The sequence below is a fragment of the Budorcas taxicolor genome, chromosome 15, assembly GCF_023091745.1.
Source record: "Budorcas taxicolor isolate Tak-1 chromosome 15, Takin1.1, whole genome shotgun sequence".
In the NCBI taxonomy this organism is placed as follows: domain Eukaryota; kingdom Metazoa; phylum Chordata; class Mammalia; order Artiodactyla; family Bovidae; genus Budorcas; species Budorcas taxicolor.
In genome coordinates this window covers 56,686,640-56,704,183 of record NC_068924.1, presented here as the reverse complement: position 1 = coordinate 56,704,183, position 17,544 = coordinate 56,686,640, and positions in this window count along the sequence as shown.

Here is a 17,544-nt window from a genome sequence, read left to right as displayed (position 1 = left end):
TGAACAAATATCTACTAACTATGTGCAACAGAGAGAAAATGTTCCAAGTTCTTGGAAAATGGTGAATGAGGCAGGATTCTGTCTACAGTCTAAAGAGGACTTAACAGACCAGAGAGGCAACAGCAATATTCTATGAGAAGTGTTATTTCAGGGATAAGCATGAGATGCTGAGATGTCACAGAGGATGGACACTTAACCTCCATGAATACTGGGCTGTCAAGGAAGGCTGATGGGGACCTTAACACTGTAGCCCACCTCTGCCCTAGTATTTCATGTGACGTTGGTAAAGCATCTTGTTCACAGTCAGGTCATCCTGCTGGTTATTGAGAGAGTTTTAGAACTCAGGACCCTTGAATTCTACCTGATTTCTATATTCTGCCTCTGATGGCAATTAATTATTGCCAGCCCTAAGAAAGCATCCATTCCTCCCAGCAGAGCCAGGGGTTGTTATTATTTGCTTTCAACCTATCAACAATACCTTCAAACATACAGATGATTAAAAACCAGGCTGATGATGCTGCCTTTTAGAACTCTTTGAGGGTTTCTGAACAATCAGGAAACTTTACCCTGTATTTTCAGAATATGCTGTCAGGGAAGGTCATCTGAATCATATCCATCAAATGTTGGGGATGACTCACTGTCAAACAAATCTCACTTTTAAAAACTTGTCTTTATAAATACACAAGAAGAAATTACTTCTGTTGCTTTTGAAAGGGTTCTTCATTTCCTCTACCTCCCCTTCTGGCCCTCGCTCTGAGTACCCCACTCCCCAAACAAAAAACCCACAGGAGAGATACACACCTTGTAGCTGCCTACAGCTTGACTGGCTTCAGGCACCCAGGTTCCCCCAGAGTGGCTGCCCTCCCTTCATTTTGTTCTTCTCTGGCCCGATTAGCGCTTACTCACTAAAGCCTGAAGGCTTTGCTTCCTCAGGGTTATGGCCTGTGGAGAAGGGAGCCGGAGCCAGCGGGTAATTAAAGATATGCATGCAGGCCCATAAGTAGCTATTGCACCAAAAAGGCCTTCAGTCAATTTAGGCCAAAGAGCGACTGTTCCCACAGAGAAGCCTGGAGCTGCACTTTCCTTTACTGGGTCATCAGCAGATAGAGGGGCTTCCAGGCCATTGTATTGGGTACACTTCCTTCGAGACTCTTCTTCCTAATGGTTCACTTATCTGAATTTCTCAACGGAAGGAGGGATTGCAGAAAGAGCCCAGTTTACTCATCCTCCAGCTTTGAGAAAGCTTTATTCAATTTTACCAGAAAACTACGCATGCTAAAGGAGTCACATTATGCCAAAGGTCAAATTATGACACCTCATTAGAATGTACCTTAGGGAGCAAAAACCAGCGAAATGAACATTAACAAGCAGATCCCCACTTTTTTTGGTCTCAGTTCAGGTCAGTCGCTCAGTCGTGTCCGACTATTTGCGACCCCATGAATCGCAGCACGCCAGGCCTCCCTGTCCATCACCAACTCCCGGAGTTCACCCAGACTCATGTCCATCGAATCAGTGATGCCATCCAGCCATCTCATCCTCTGTCGTCCCCTTCTTCTCCTGCCCTCAATCCCTCCCAGCATCAGAGTCTTTTCCAATGAGTCAACTCTTCCCATGAGGTGGCCAAAGCACTGGAGTTTCCGCTTTAGCATCATTCCTTCCAAAGAAATTCCAGGGCTGATCTCCTTCAGAATGGACTGGCTGGATCTCCTTGCAGTCCAAGGGACTCTCAAGAGTCTTCTCCAACACCACACTTCAAAAGCATCAATTCTTCAGCGCTAAGCCTTCTTCATAGTCCAACTCCCACATCCATACATGACCACAGGAAAAACCATAGCCTTGACTAGACGGACCTTAGTCAGCAAAGTAATGTCTCTGCTTTTGAATATACTATCTAGGTTGGTCATAACTTTTCTTCCAAGGAGTAAGCGTCTTTTAATTTCATGGCTGCAGTCACCATCTGCAGTGATGTGGGAGCCCCCCAAAATAAAGTCTCACACTGTTTCTGCTGTTTCCCCATCTATTTCCTATGAAGTGATGGGACCAGATGCCATGATCTTCGTTTTCTGAATGTTGAGTTTTAGCCAACTTTTTCACTCTCCTCTTTTACTTTCATCAAGAGGCTTTTGAGCTCCTCTTCACTTTCTGCCATAAGGGTGGTGTCATCTGCATATCTGAGGTAATTGAGATTTCACTCAGCAATCTTGATTCCAGCTTGTGTTTCTTCCAGTCCAGCATTTCTCATGATGTACTCTGCATATAAGTTAAATAAGCAGGCTGACAATATACAGCCTTCATGTACTCCTTTTCCTATTTGGAACCAGTCTGTTGTTCCATGTCCAGTTCTCACTGTTGCTTCCTGACCTGCATACAGATTTCTCAAGAGGCAGGTCAGGTGGTCTAATATTCCCATCTCTCTCAGAATTTTCCATAGTTTATTGTGATTCACACAGTCAAAGGCTTTGGCATAGTCAATAAAGCAGAAATAGATGTTTTTCTGGAACTCTCTTGCTTTTTCCATGATCCAGCGGATGTTGACCATTTGATCTCTGGTTGCTCTGCCTTTTCTAAAACCAGCTTGAACATCAGGGAGTTCACGGTTCATGTATTGCTGAAGTCTGGCTTGGAGAATTTTGAGCACTAATTTACTAGCATGTGAGATGAGTGCAATTGTGCGATAGTTTGAACATTCTTTGGCATTGCCTTTCTTTGGGATTGGAATGAAAACTGACCTTTTCCAGTCCTGTGGCCACTGCTGAGTTTTCCAAATTTGCTGGCATATTGAGTGGCCTAGAGTCCCCAGGTCATTAGGTGCCCAGTATGCTACTACAGATCAGTGGAGAAATAACTCCAGAAAGAATGAAGGGATGGAGCCAAAGCAAAAACAATACCCAGTTGTGGATGTGACTGGTGATAGAAGCAAGATCCGAACCTGTAAAGAGCAATATTGCATAAGAACCTGGAATGTCAGGTCCATGAATCAAGGCAAATTGGAAGTGGTCAAACAAGAGATGGCAAGGGTGAACATCGACATTCTAGGAATCAGTGAACTAAAATGGACTGGAATAGGTGAATTTAATTCAGATGACCATTATATCTACTACTGCGGGCAGAAATCCCTCAGAAGAAATGGAATAGCCATCATGGTAAACAAAAGAGTCCGAAATGCAGTACTTGGATGCAATCTCAAAAATGACAAAATGATCTCTGTTCGTCTCCGAGGCAAACCATTCAATATCACAGTTATCCAAGTCTATGCCCCAACTGGTAACGCTGAAGAAACTGAAGTTGAACGGTTTTATGAAGACCTACAAGACCTTTTAGAACCAACACCCCAAAAAGACGTCCTTTTCATTATAGGGGACTGGAATACAAAAGTGTTAAGTCAAGAAACACCTGGAATAATAGGCAAATTTGGCCTTGGAATGCAGAATGAAGCAGGGCAAAGACTAATAGAGTTTTGCCAAGAAAATGCACTGGTCATAGCAAACACCCTCTTCCAACAACACAAGAGAAGACTACACATGGACATCACCAGATGGTCAACACCAAAATCAGATTGATTATATTCTTTGCAGCCAAAGATGGAGAAGCTCTATACAGTCAACAAAAACAAGACCGGCAGCTGACTGTGGCTCAGATCATGAACTCCTTATTACCAAATTCAGACTCAAATTGAAGAAAGTAGGGAAAACTGCTAGACCATTCAGGTATGAACTAAATCAAATCCCTTATGATTATGCAGTGGAAGTGAGAAATAGATTTAAGGGCCTAGATCTGATAGATAGAGTGCCTGATGAACTATGGAATGAGGTTCATGACATTGTACAGGAGACAGGGATCAAGAGCATCCCCATGGAAAAGAAATGCAAAAAAGCAAAATGGCTGTCTGGGGAGGCCTTACAAATAGCTCTGAAAAGAAAAGAGGTGAAAAACAAAGGAGGAAAGGAAAGATATAAGCATCTGAATGCATAGTGCCAAAGAATAGCAAGAAGAGATAAGAAAGCCTTCTTCAGTGATTAATGCAAAGAAATAGAGGAAAAGAACAGACTGGGAAAGACTAGAGATCTCTTTAAGAAAATTAGAGACACCAAGGGAACATTTCATGCAAAGATAGGCTCGATAAAGCACAGAAATGGTATGGACCTAACAGAAGCAGAAGATATTAAGAAGAGGTGGCAAGAATACATGGAAGAACTGTGCAAAAAAGATCTTCACAACCCAGATAATCATGATGATGTGATCACTAATCTAGAGTCAGACATCTTGGAATGTGAAGTCAAGTGGGCCTTAGAAAGCATCATTACAAACAAAGCTAGTGGAGGTGATGGAATTCCAGTTGAGCTGTTTCAAATCTTGATAGAAGATGCTATGAAAGTGCTACACTCAATATGACTGCAAATTTGGAAAACTCAGCAGTGGCCACAGGACTGGAAAAGGTCAGTTTTCATTCCAATCCCAAAGAAAGGCAAAGCCAAAGAATGATCAAACTACCGCACAATTGCACTCATCTCACATGCTAGTAAAGTAATGCTCAAAATTCTCCAAGCCAGACTTCAGCAATACGTGAACCGTGAACTCCCTGATGTTCAAGCTGGTTTTAGAAAAGGCAGAGGAACCAGAGATCTAATTGCCAACATCCGCTGGATCATGGAAAAAGCAAGAGAGTTCCAGAAAAACATCTATTTCTGCTTTATTGACTATGCCAAAGCCTTTGACTGTGTGGATCACAATCAACTGTGGAGAATTCTGAGAGAGATGGGAATACCAGACCACCTGACCTGCCTCTTGAGAAATCTGTATGCAGGTCAGGAAGCAACAGTGAGAACTGGACATGGAACAACAGACTGGTTCCAAATAGGAAAAGGAGTACATGAAGGCTGTATATTGTCAGCCTGCTTATTTAACTTATATGCAGAGTACATCATGAGAAATGCTGGACTGGAAGAAACACAAGCTGGCATCAAGATTGCTGGGAGAAATCTCAATTACCTCAGATACGCAGATGACACCACCCTTATGGCAGAAAGTGAAGACGACCTAAAGAGCCTCTTGATGAAAGTGAAAGAGGAGAGTGAAAAAGTTGGCTTAAAGCTCAACATTCAGAAAACGAAGATCATGGCATCTGGTCCCATCACTTCATGGGAAATAGATGGGAAAACAGCAGAAACAGTGTGAGACTTTATTTTGGGGGGCTCCCACATCACTGCAGATGGTGACTGCAGCCATGAAATTAAAAGACGCTTACTCCTTGGAAGAAAAGTTATGACCAACCTAGATAGTATATTCAAAAGCAGAGATATTACTTTGCCAACAAAGGTCCTTCTAGTCAAGGCTATGGTTTTTCCTGTGGTCATGTATGGATGTGGGAGTTGGACTGTGAAGATGGCTTAGCGCTGAAGAATTGATGCTTTTGAAGTGTGGTGTTGGAGAAGACTCTTGAGAGTCCCTTGGACTGCAAGGAGTTACAGCCAGTCCATTCTGAAGGAGATCAGCCCTGGAATTTCTTTGGACAGAATGATGCTAAAGCTGAAGCTCCAGTACTTTGGCCACCTCATGGGAAGAGTTGACTCATTGGAAAAGACTCTGATACTGGGAGGGATTGAGGGCAGGAGGAGAAGGGGATGACAGAGGATGAGATAGCTGGATGGCATCACTGACTTGATGGACGTGAGTCTGAGTGAACTCTGGGAGATGGTGATGGACAGGGAGGCCTGGCGTGCTGCGATTCATGGGGTCACGAAGAGTTGGACACAACTGAGCGACTGAACTGAACTGAACTGAACTGAAGGGCAGTGCCAGTGAGTGAACAACAAAGGCATTTGCCATTTACCTCTACAGAGATTTAACCCCATGCTGCTATAGCCATTGACCTTCAACAGCCCCTGAGGAAGTTCAGGGTGGAGTGAGGCACTCTGTGCTCCAGGGAATCTGGTAGGACAAGTCTTTAGATAGTTGGATGTTTTTAGGAACAGATTTTATGATCCCAATCCTTGGATTTCCTCATATCTAGCGAAGCACAAAATCCCTTCATGGTGACATCAGATCCTCATGACTAATAAAAAACCTTTTGTAAAATGAGTGCTTCATGGTATTGAACTCCCCTTCACCAAAACCTCATATGTTGACCTTCCCCCACTGCCGCTTTGGCGCAGTCTCTCAGAGCTCTCTGAGATGCTGCCTCCTGGGCTGCAGTCCTCATTTTGCCCCAAATAAAACTTAACTCACAACTCTTAAGTTGTACACCTTTTTTAGTTGAGAGTAGAATACCCCTCTCCTCCCATACCTACCTTTTTAAAAAGTGTATACTATTGTATAAAATTCAGAAACAAAGAAAAGAAAAGCCTGTCATTCTTCCTTCCCTAAAATTTTCACTGCTAACATTTCAGTGTGTATCTTTTCATTCTTTTGCCTAGGCGAAATATATACACATATATACACACAAATACTTTTAAAAAAGTGAATCTGGAGCACATTTACATGCTAATATATTTTTACATTATTATTTGTAAGGGTTGTATGATATTTCTGAGTAATTTGACCAGCCCTTTATTGAATATATGTAGGTTGTTTCCTATTTTCAGGAAAGCCCTATTGAACTTGACCCTGAATCTCTCCTAGTAGAGTAGAAGTTTTAGTTCAGTTCAGTCACTCAGTCGTGTACAACTCTTTGTGACCCTATGGACTACAGCACTCCAGGCCTCCCTGTCCATCACCAACTCCCAGAGTTTGCTCAAACTCATGTCCATTGAGTCAGTGATGCCATCCAGTCATCTCATCCTCTGTCATCCCCTCCTCCTCCTGCCCTCAATCTTTACCAGCATCAAGGTCTTTTCCGATGAGTCAGTTCTTCACATCAGGTAGCCAAAATATTGGAGTTTCAGCTTCAGCATCAGTCTTTCCAATGAATATTCAGGACTGATTTCCTTTAGGATGGACTGGTTGGATATCCTTGCAGTCCAAGGGACTCTCAAGAGTCTTCTCCAACACCACAGTTCAAAAGCATCAATTCTTCTGTGCTCACTTTCTTTACAGTCCAACTCTCACATCCATACATGACTACTGGAAAAACCATAGCTTTGGCTAGAAGTCAAAATTTGGTTTAGCAAGATAGAAAAATGCTGGATGCATTCTTCTAAATGGGTAGTTCTCACCTAGGGGTGATTTTGCCCTCCAGGGGACAGTTAGCAATGTCTGTATAGATTTTTGTTAAAACTAGAGGACTACTCCTGGCCTCTGGTAGTGAAGACCAGAGATGTTATTAACCATTCTAATCATGTATAGGACAGTTCCCTATACCTAAGAACTATCTGGTCTATAACATCAGATGTACTGAGGTTGAGAAACTGCTTTAGATATTGCTCTCATTGTAGTTATAAACTCCAGTGAGCTATCTGTTAGACGATTTCCATGCTGGTCCCTTTCTTCAGTTTCTTACTGCCCCCTTTTCACCTCAGTTCATCAAATAGTATTGCGCTGGATGCATAAGTGACAAAGATGCAGTTCTTGCGTGCACTGAATCACACCTTGTCTTGCAAAAGCTCTTTTTCCAGATTAGTGAAAACTGCTTTCCCTTGCTCATGTCACTCTTAGCAACCAAACTCTCAGTCGTTATTCAACTACTCAGCCTGCAGTCATGTGCTTTGCAACTACATGGTCCATCTGAGACCCATGCCATTCTCTATCATGGCCTCCAGAAAAATTCCAAGGCCCTGGTTTTCCTTACTAGTCACTCTATCCCCCATGTTGGCTTAATGTACCCCATTCCCCTTTGCAATGGGGACTTTACAATTTCTATGTTATGACAGTATCAATGGCCAGAGGCATCCTTGCCACCTTTCCTTCTTCTTCTGAGCATTCAGAGCCCATTCTCTTGTAGCATACTGTCTAGCCCTTCCATGTGTCTCTTGGATTGCTCCTTTAGGCCTCTTTACAGCCACTGTCTCAGTGCTACAACTTTGCCCTTGCAGCTTTCTCAAGGGTCCTCCACTAAGGCAAAACCACCTCTTTTTATATTTCTTCCCCTTCCGTGCTAGACTGGGTTTTGTCCACTTGGTTTAAGTTAGAAGCCATGTTTGCCAGTACTCTTCCTCATATGGCTTTGGTCATTGTTTTTGCCAGCCTAGGAACAGGCATGAAATTTGGAAGGCAGAAGTGAACCAGGAGGTCACCGCAGTTAGACACTTACAAAGGAACAGCTGCAGAAGTGCTCAGTGGCTTGTTCTAGCTCAGCTTCTTGACTGCTAACCCTGTTGACCAACACATTTCCCCAGCCCCTGAGCAGACCCACAGAGCCAAGGACTATCCCAGAGACAGCAGCTGCCACAGAACTCTCCATGTATTCCCCCAGTGACCCCACTCAGGAGCAACCAGACCTGCTTCCAGGATGGCTCTGCCAGGTCCAACTTGTCAGCCTACATGGTTCTTTAGGCGGTTTGCTTAGAGACTGCTTCTCCGACCCTCCAGTTCCCTCCTTCCCCAGTTCCTCCCACATTTGTAGGGTCTGATCTCTGCTCATAATTTCCATAGTATTCAGTGGTTCCATGCTCAGTGGTTCAGTCGTGTCCAATTCATTGTGACCCTATGGACTGTAACCCGCCAGGCTCCTCTGCCCATGGGATTTTCCAGGCAAGAATATTGGAGTGGTTTTCCATTTCCTACTCCAGTAATACTTATAGTGGCTGTGTTTTCCTGGGTAGGCCCTGTCTGATAAACCTGTACTCAACATTTTCTTCCAAGAGTGGTCTGTGATGACTGCTCCTCAGACCTCATTCCAGAATCACTCTAAGCTCCTGGTTCTGGCCTTCAGCTCCGACTGCTCTTACCAAGTCACCAGCTTCCTGTTTGCTAAAACTGATGGATACTCTGTAGTTTCCGTCTATCTTGTACCTTTGCAGTCTCTGTCCCTAATGATCTCTCTCTTCTTAAAGACCTCTTATTTTTGGCCTCCATGAACTCACTTTGGCCTCCACGAGCTCAAGCTAGCAGGCTTCCTTTGTCTCTGAATGCTCCTTCTCCATCTCCTGTATAGATTTTCATCTGCCAGACCCTTAAATGTTGATATTCCAAGAGATCTTCAAACCTTTTCCAGTTTGGTATTATTTCATCTCTACTCATCTCCTTTCAACTCCTTTTCCTTAAATAACCCCTTTTCCTCATGAGGCTTCCTTCAATTAGCACTTGCTTGCTAATAACCCCTAAACCTATGCCTCCAGCTCAGAGTTTTTTCTCAGGTTACAGTCTTCCATATCTTACTACTGATGGAGTTCCTCTTCCTGGATAATCTTGGAAGAAGTTTAATTTTTGAGCTCTTCTGGAGAGCTGAGCTCATTCTAGATCCCAGTTGGACCTTAGCATAGTTCATTCATGCCAAGTAGAAAAGGCTTTGACTGCAAGTACAATTAGATCCCCATCTCCTTGTCCTTGGGCGCCACAGGAATAAATGGCCTTGGGCAAGTTCCTTAACCACCTCGGTTTTAGTTTCAGAAAATCTTTGAAATGGAGATAATAATATCTGCTTCCTAGTTTGTTGTATTAAATAGTGCTTAGTTTACAGTATGCTACAAAATTGTTTGATATCATGACATTATTAGTATTATATTTTCAAAGTTTACTGCTCTTCATATTCACTGGCATTGCCTTAGTTTAGGCCACTGTTATTCTCAACCATTACAGGAGTCCTTTCAGTTCAGTTCAGTTCAGTCACTCAGTTGTGTCCGACTCTTTGCGACCCCATGAATCGCAGCACGCCAGGCCTCCCTGTCCATCACCAACTCTTGGAGTTCACTCAGACTCACGTCCATCGAGTCAGTGATGCCATCCAGCCATCTCATCCTCTGTTGTCCCCTTCTCCTCCTGCCCTCAATCCCTCCCAGCATCAGAGTCTTTTCCAATGAGTCAACTCTTCGCATGAGGTGGCCAGAGTACTGGAGTTTCAGCTTTAGCATCATTCCTTCCATAGAACACCCAGGGCTGATCTCCTTCAGAATGGACTGGTTGGATCTCCTTGCAGTCCAAGGGACTCTCAAGAGTCTTCTCCAACACCACAGTTCAAAAGCATCAATTCTTTGGCGCTCAGCCTTCTTCACAGTCCAACTCTCACATCCATACATGACTACTGGAAAAACCATAGCCTTGACTAGACGGACCTTTGTTGGCAAAGTAATATCTCTGCTTTTGAATATGCTGTCTAGGCTGGTCATAACTTTTCTTCCAAGGAGTAAGCGTCTTTTAATTTCATGGCTGCAGTCACCATCTGCTTAACTGAGCTTAACTCCAGTTTTAGCCCCATAAACAGTTTTAGCCTCTGGCAACAGGGTTGCCAGAGCAAGCTTTCTAAGGTGAATCTTTTTTGCATAAAACCTTTTAATGACTCTCCATGACCTAAAGAATACAATCCCTTATTTGTCTTATATCACCTTGCATCTTTCCTCTCTTACCTTCCCCATATATATCTTCTTCATGGTCTGGGGGTGGGGTACTCAGTGTTCTGTGAAAGTGAAAAGTGAAAGTGAAGTCGCTCAGTCGTGTCCGACTCTTTGCGACCCCATGGACTGTAGCCTACCAGGCTCCTCTGTCCATGGGATTCTCCAGGCAAGAGTACTGGAGTGGGTTGCCATTACCTTCTCCAGGGGATCTTCCCGACCCAGGGATCGAACCCAGGTCTCCCGCATTGTAGGCAGACGCTTTACCATCTGAGCCACCAGGGAAAACTTGTCTCTTAATGTTTATGGAAAATTCTCTGGAAATGCCCTCACGTAGTCATGAAGATAATTGACCTTCTACAGCCAAACCCACATGGCTATTTAGTTTTTGCTTATTTTCTACTGGTAATAGCAATGACAACTGAAGTTAGGACACTTTCAAAAGTTAAAAACCAGTTGCGGATTGAGCTTCCAGAGATCGGTTCAAAACTGTCTTCCCTTTTCCTACAGTCAGGCCTCAGTTCAGTTAAGTTAAGTTACTCAATTGTGTCCGACTCTTTGCAACCCCATGAAACACAGTATGCCAGGACTCCCTATCCATCACCAACTCCTAGAGTTCACCCAAACTCATGTCCATTGAGTCAGTGATGCCATTCAACCATCTCATCCTCTGTCGTCCCCTTTTCTTCCTGCTTTCAAATTTTCCCAGCATCAGGGTCTTTTCAAATGAGTCAGCTCTCCGCATCAGGTGGCCAAGGTATTGGTGTTTCAGCTTCAACATCAGTCCTTCCAATGAACACTCAGGACTGATCTCCTTTAGGATGGACTGATTGGATCTCCTTGCAGACCAAGGAACTCTCGAGTCTTCTCCAACACCACAGTTCAAAAGCATCAATTCTTCGGCACTCAGCTTTCATTATAGTCCAACTCTCACATCCATACATGACCACTGGAAAAACCATAACTGTGACTAGATGGACCTTTTTTGGCAAAGTAATGTCTCTGCTTTTTAATATGCTGTCTAGGTTGGTCATAACTTTCCTTCCAACAAGTAAGCGTCTTTTAATTGCATGGCTGCAATCACCATCTGCAGTGATTTTGGAGCCCAGAAAAATAAAGTCAGCCACTTTTCCACTGCTTCCCCATCTATTTACCATGACGTGATGGGACCAGATGCCATGATCCTAGTTTTCTGAATGAGACTCATTAGTTCTTCTTTACTTTCTGCCATAAGGGTGGTGTCATCTGCATATCTGAGGTTATTGATATTTCTCCCAGCAATCTTGATGCCAACTTGTACTTCTTCCAGCCCAGCGTTTCTCATGATGTACTCTGCATATAAGTTACATAAGCAGGGTGACAATATACAGCCTTGACATACTCCTTTTCCTATGTGGAACCAGTCTGTTGTTCCATGTCCAGTTCTAACTGTTGCTTCCTGACTTGCATACAGATTTCTCAAGAAGCAGGACAGGTGGTCTGGTATTCCCATCTCTTTCAGAATTTTCCACATTTTCTTGTGATCCACACAGTCAAAGGCTTTGGCATAGTTAATAAAGCAGAAATAGATGTTTTTCTGGAACTCTCTTGCTTTTTCCATGATCCAATGGATGTTGGCAATTTGATCTCTGGTTCCTCCACCTTTTCTAAAACCAGCTTGAATATCTGGATGTTCATGGTTCACATATTGCTGAAGCCTGGCTTGGAGAATTTTGAGCATTACTTTACTAGTATGTGAGATGAGTGCAATTGTGCAGTAGTTTGAGCATTCTTTGGCCTTGCGTTTCTTTGGGATTGGAATGAAAACTGACCTTTTCCGATCCTGTGGCCACTGCTGAGGAGAATGGTTACTAATTCTTAAATGCTTCTTGGAACTTACCAGAAATGCCATCTGGACTGGTCTGTTCTTTTGAGGAGTATTGAAATAAATAGTTCAGTCTCCTTGCTATAGAAACTATATTCAGCTCTGCTATCTCTTCTTGACCCAATCTTAGTAGCTTGTACCTCTCCCCTATTGGCTCTAATGGCTAAACACTTGTCCCATTCAGAGCTGATCCAATTATGACTGCTTGCCATCTCTCAGCCCCATGAAGACCACATCCAGGCAAAGTAAGCAAGCCTTCTTCCTAGTCATCACAGCAGTGAGAGTGAAGAGTCTTGCAGTATGCAGGCAAGCGTCTAAAAGCATAATTTTCAAACCTCATGGTGCCTGTCAATTGAGATATTCTACCACTAGAACATTCTTGCTGATAATACAAACATGTTTCTTGGAGGTAGTTCAGAATGATACCTTTGCAGAAAGGAATGAAGCTTGAGGACACTTTTCAAGGATAAAGTGCAGAGAAAGAGCCTGGCAAGGAGAAGTTTGGAGAGTGAAAGGTAGACATGAAATGGGAATAGAATCCAAAGTGGCTGGGTTGGGAACCAGGAACTGGAAGACCATTTCAACACAGAATGACTTTGGGGCCCAGATGATTAAAAAAAAAAAAAAGCAAATGTCCATAAACTCCACTGGGGCTACTGTTGGGAAAGAGTACTGGCCTTGGATGAAGTAGTCCCACGAATGAATGCCAGTTATGCCCCTTACTAGCTCTGTTTTCTCATGGGTAAAAAGTGGGTGATGAAAACATTTTCTTCGCTCAATATCCTGTTACATGACTCAAGTGGAATTATAAGCGTGAAAGTTCTAGGTAAACTCTAAGTCACTTCAAAGAAGATATTATTATCATTAAAAGTATCACTGTAGAAGAAAGACAAACAGAAGAAAGTGAACAATCAAGCTATTTCTCAAAGGAAAACAGAGCAATTAATACCATATACTATGCTATTAAAGATTTATCTGCATTGTTACATGCAATAGTTTATTCTATTTCTAAGCAGTGTTTCATGAATGAATAAACAGTGTCTTCATCCATTCTTCAGTAGAAGTACATTTGAAGTGTTTCCTGTTTTTTTGATGGTTAAAAACAGAGCTGCTCTATCTGTCCTTCACAATGTTTTCCCATGCATAGAGAGAGGCATATTAATTTTATAATCTCAATCCATATTGCTCTGTATCTTGCTATTTCTTTAACAAACTATTATGAATAGTCTTTTAATTTCAAGATAATAAATACTAACCTGCTTTGTAATTGATAATGGCTGCATAATGTTCTGGAGTATTGAAGTCGCGTGATTTCTTATAACAATACCGTAACTTGGAGCATTCGCATGCATGCTCAGTCTCTTTAGTCGGGTCTGACTCTTGCAACCCTATGGACTGTAGGCCCCTAGGCTCCTCTGTCTGTGGAATTCTCCAGGCAAGACTACTGGAGTGGGTTGTCATGCCCTTCCCCAGGAGATCTTCCTGATCCAAGAATTGAACCCACATCTCCTGAGTCTCCTGCATTGCAGGTGGATTCTTTACCCACTGAGCCACTTGGGAAGTCCCTTGGGCATTTAGGTTATTTTAATATTTTCACTATCATAAGCCATAATAGAAAGAATATTTCTATTTACCTTTGTACTTCCTTAAGGTACCTTCCTAGAAGAGGAATTTCTGGGCCAAAAATCATAGCTACATAAATCACAGTTTTGGCATGTGCTGCTAAATTTCCTTCTAGAAAGATTGTAGCAATATATATTCACACCAAAAGTTCACACAGAGTTTATTTCTCCATATTCTTGACAGTGCTTGGTATTTATGATTTTTATTTGTTTGTTTTGTTTGTTCAGTTGGGTAGACAGAACTGGCTTCTTATTATTGGTTTAACATCCTAGGTCTTTTCATTGAGGAATACTTCTTGTTTTTGATTTTTGTCTTTCTAATGGAGAGAACTATAATATTAAAAGATCTAATATTCAAATATATTTTTCCTAACGTAAAATTAATAAATATTATCTCCTCTGACAAGCTAAGAACTTTAAGTTACTTGTACATCCCTCTGACATTCCTATTTCTAACCTCCAAAGCAGGAGGGTTTTTTTGCACTTATAGCTATTCAGTCTATAATTCATCAACCCACAACGAAGTTCTTAGAGTCTACAATGAAAAAGGATGAGCTGGGCAGTGAACAGGAGAGAGGCAATTATCTCAAAAGAGGCAACTTAAGTGATATAAAGGAAATTTTATTATGTCATCATCTCATCTACCCAAAACGTGTTGGTCAGTGTGATTCCCTGGAGAAATAAAACCAATAGCATGAATAAGTGTATATGTGTATGCATATATAAAGATTTATCACAGGAATTGGCTCATATGGTTCTGGAAATCAAAAAGTCCCACAGGCTGAAAAGCTAGGGTTGTAATTCAGTCCAAATCCAATGGGCTAAGAACCTGGGGGGCTGATGGGATAAGGCCAAGTTTGAATCTGAAAGTCAAGAATCCAAGCACTGTGTCCAAAAGCAGAAAAAAATAGTCTTCTCCACTCAAGCAAAGAAGAGTCCTTCCTCCACTGTTTTGTTCTATTCAAACCCTTAGTGGATTGGATGATGGCTACCCACATTGGGAGAGGTTGATCTTTACTCAATCTACTGATTCAATTGTTTCTAGAGACATCCTCACAGACACACCCAGAAATAATGACTTACCATCTCTCTGAGCACCCTTTAGCGCAGTGAAGTTGACACATAAAATGAACCATTAGGACATGAAAGAAACCAAGGGTCCACAAGGACTAGAACCAGGAAATTAAGAACATTTGAGAATTCAGTATGCATTTCTCACCTCCCATCTCCCTCATTTCAGTGCATCAGCTTCATTCTAAAATTTTTCTCTATTACTCAAAGTTACCATACAGAAATCTCCACTGTGACTCAAGAGAACGCTCAAGACTGAGACTGGAATATCTTTGTCCTAATTACAAATTCCCAGGAAAGAGACTATAATTGACTTGTTTTGAGCCAGGTGACAACCCCTAGACAAATTGGCTACAGCTTGGGGTGGGAGTCACAGGGCAGACATTTGGCTACCAACATCTATGGGTTGTGGTTGTTTTCTAAAGATAAACTCCTCTGTGGAAATCCATCACAGGGCAGAACATCTAGGAAAACAGAAGACCACTGAAGTGAGAATGAGCTGTAAAGGTCAGCAAGTACATTGATTCTTAACTGGGCTGTTTTTTTAACACCTGCCTGGGCTCTACCCATACCTACTAAATCAAAATCTCTGGAGTAAAGAGAAGGGTGGATAATTCCAGTTGGATAAATTGAGGCCTGTGGAAGAGAAATTATTTTCCTTGAGTCACTTAATGATTAAGGATACAAGTGGGATTAGAACCCAGGACTCTTTCCAAGAAAGGCCCACCTATATCAACTATGCCATACCCACACATGCAAGAGCCAGGGCCTGGATGAAGTAGAGGACTTGGAAGTCCACATGTATTCTTGCAAAAGGGAAATGAAGCTGGAAAGATGCAAATGATTTGAGAATGCAAAATTGCTCTAGGAAGAAGAACTTTCCTAGATTTTACTATCAAAATGCTCTAAGCTATTGTGGCTTTCCTAGGTCTGCACAGTCTACTCTCTGGGCTCTAACCAATCAGTTATGGCTAAAGGAGCAATAGGATGTGGAGCATTTGACTCCTTTAATATAAGCACAAGCCCTGTCGCTGGGGCTAAAGGCAGTGGGTTTTGAAGTGAACATAGAAGTTTGTGTCTTCCACTCTTCAGTATCTCTCTAACTCCTATCTATCAAGCAATTTTTAACTTTTGACAACTGGACCTTAAGTGCATAGAACTGGATTAATCATAATCAATGGTTCTTGATTCACTCTCACCACTGATCTAAGCATAGCCTTCTTTTACTTCTTACTTTGTTTTTAATAAATAAGCCTTTCTGAGCCAACCACCCAACACAGACACCTGGAACTCGTCAACAACTTATATAAATCTGAGAATTCCTTTTCCTATCATCTCCCCACCTTCCCACCTCCTTTGACCAAATGTAGTTGCCAGCCTGAATTTTGTGTTCGCCATTCCTTCGCTTTCATTTTAATGTGGTTTTATCATATATATATATATCTAATAGGCATTTTTAAAATTTTAGTTATATTTAACTTTATAAAGTGACATTATAAAATTTAAAATTTCTAGATTTAATATTTTTACCTAAAATTATATTGCTAAAGGGAAAAGGGGCAACTTTACAGCAGAGAAGCCTGACAGACACCCTCTTAATCAAGGGATCAAAGTGAACTTGATCAGCAATGGAACAAATCAAAATCATGTGCTTGATAGGATGCAATGAAAAGAATACAGCATTGCTTCTGGGATATTCTTGCCAAAGATACACAACCTGAATCTAATCAAGAAAAAACATCAGACAAACTCACACTGAGGGTCATTTTATGAAACAACTCTGCTGTAATCTTCAAAAGTATAAAGGTCATGAAAGTCAAAGAAAAATTGAAGAACTGTTCCAGATGAAGGAAACTAAAAGGACATGATACCTAAATGTAACATGTGATTCTGAACTCAACTCTTCTGCACTAAAAGGCATTTTGGAACAATTGATAAAATGTAAATGAGGTTTGAGGACCACACGGTTGTCAAATTTTAATGCAGTTTCTTGATTTTGATGGTTGTACTGTGGTTAGGTAAGAGAATGCCCTCATATGTAGAAAATATATCCTCAAATATTCAAAGATGACAGAATAGCAGATTGGCAGGTTATTTTCAAATGAGTCCAGAAAAAAAAGCACTGGGACTATACTTGCAACTTTTCTATAAGTTTGAGTTGGCTTCAAAATGAACAAAGAAAAAACTAAACACAAAAAGTATATTACTAAGATCCACCCAAATTTTTGCATATTTTTATATTTCTTAATAATATTTCAGTATGGGGTCTCACAGAGTCGGACACGACTGAAGCGACTTAGCAGCAGCAGCAGCAGCAGCAGCAGAGTTCATTTACTGTCTCCCATTAGTGGGAGGAGGAAACACGTCTGAGAGTTTAGGTGATCATCCTCAAATCATGCAAAGAGTAGCCATCAGAGCAAAACATCAGCCCAAGCCTTTTTGGAAAAGGTTTAATGGCATGATTATTATCACACACAAAAAAAAACTTTGATAGTAAACTGCACTCAACTCCTGATTGAGCAAGAAGAGACGAGGGAAGGAGATCCTCATGAAAGTCAAAGAAACA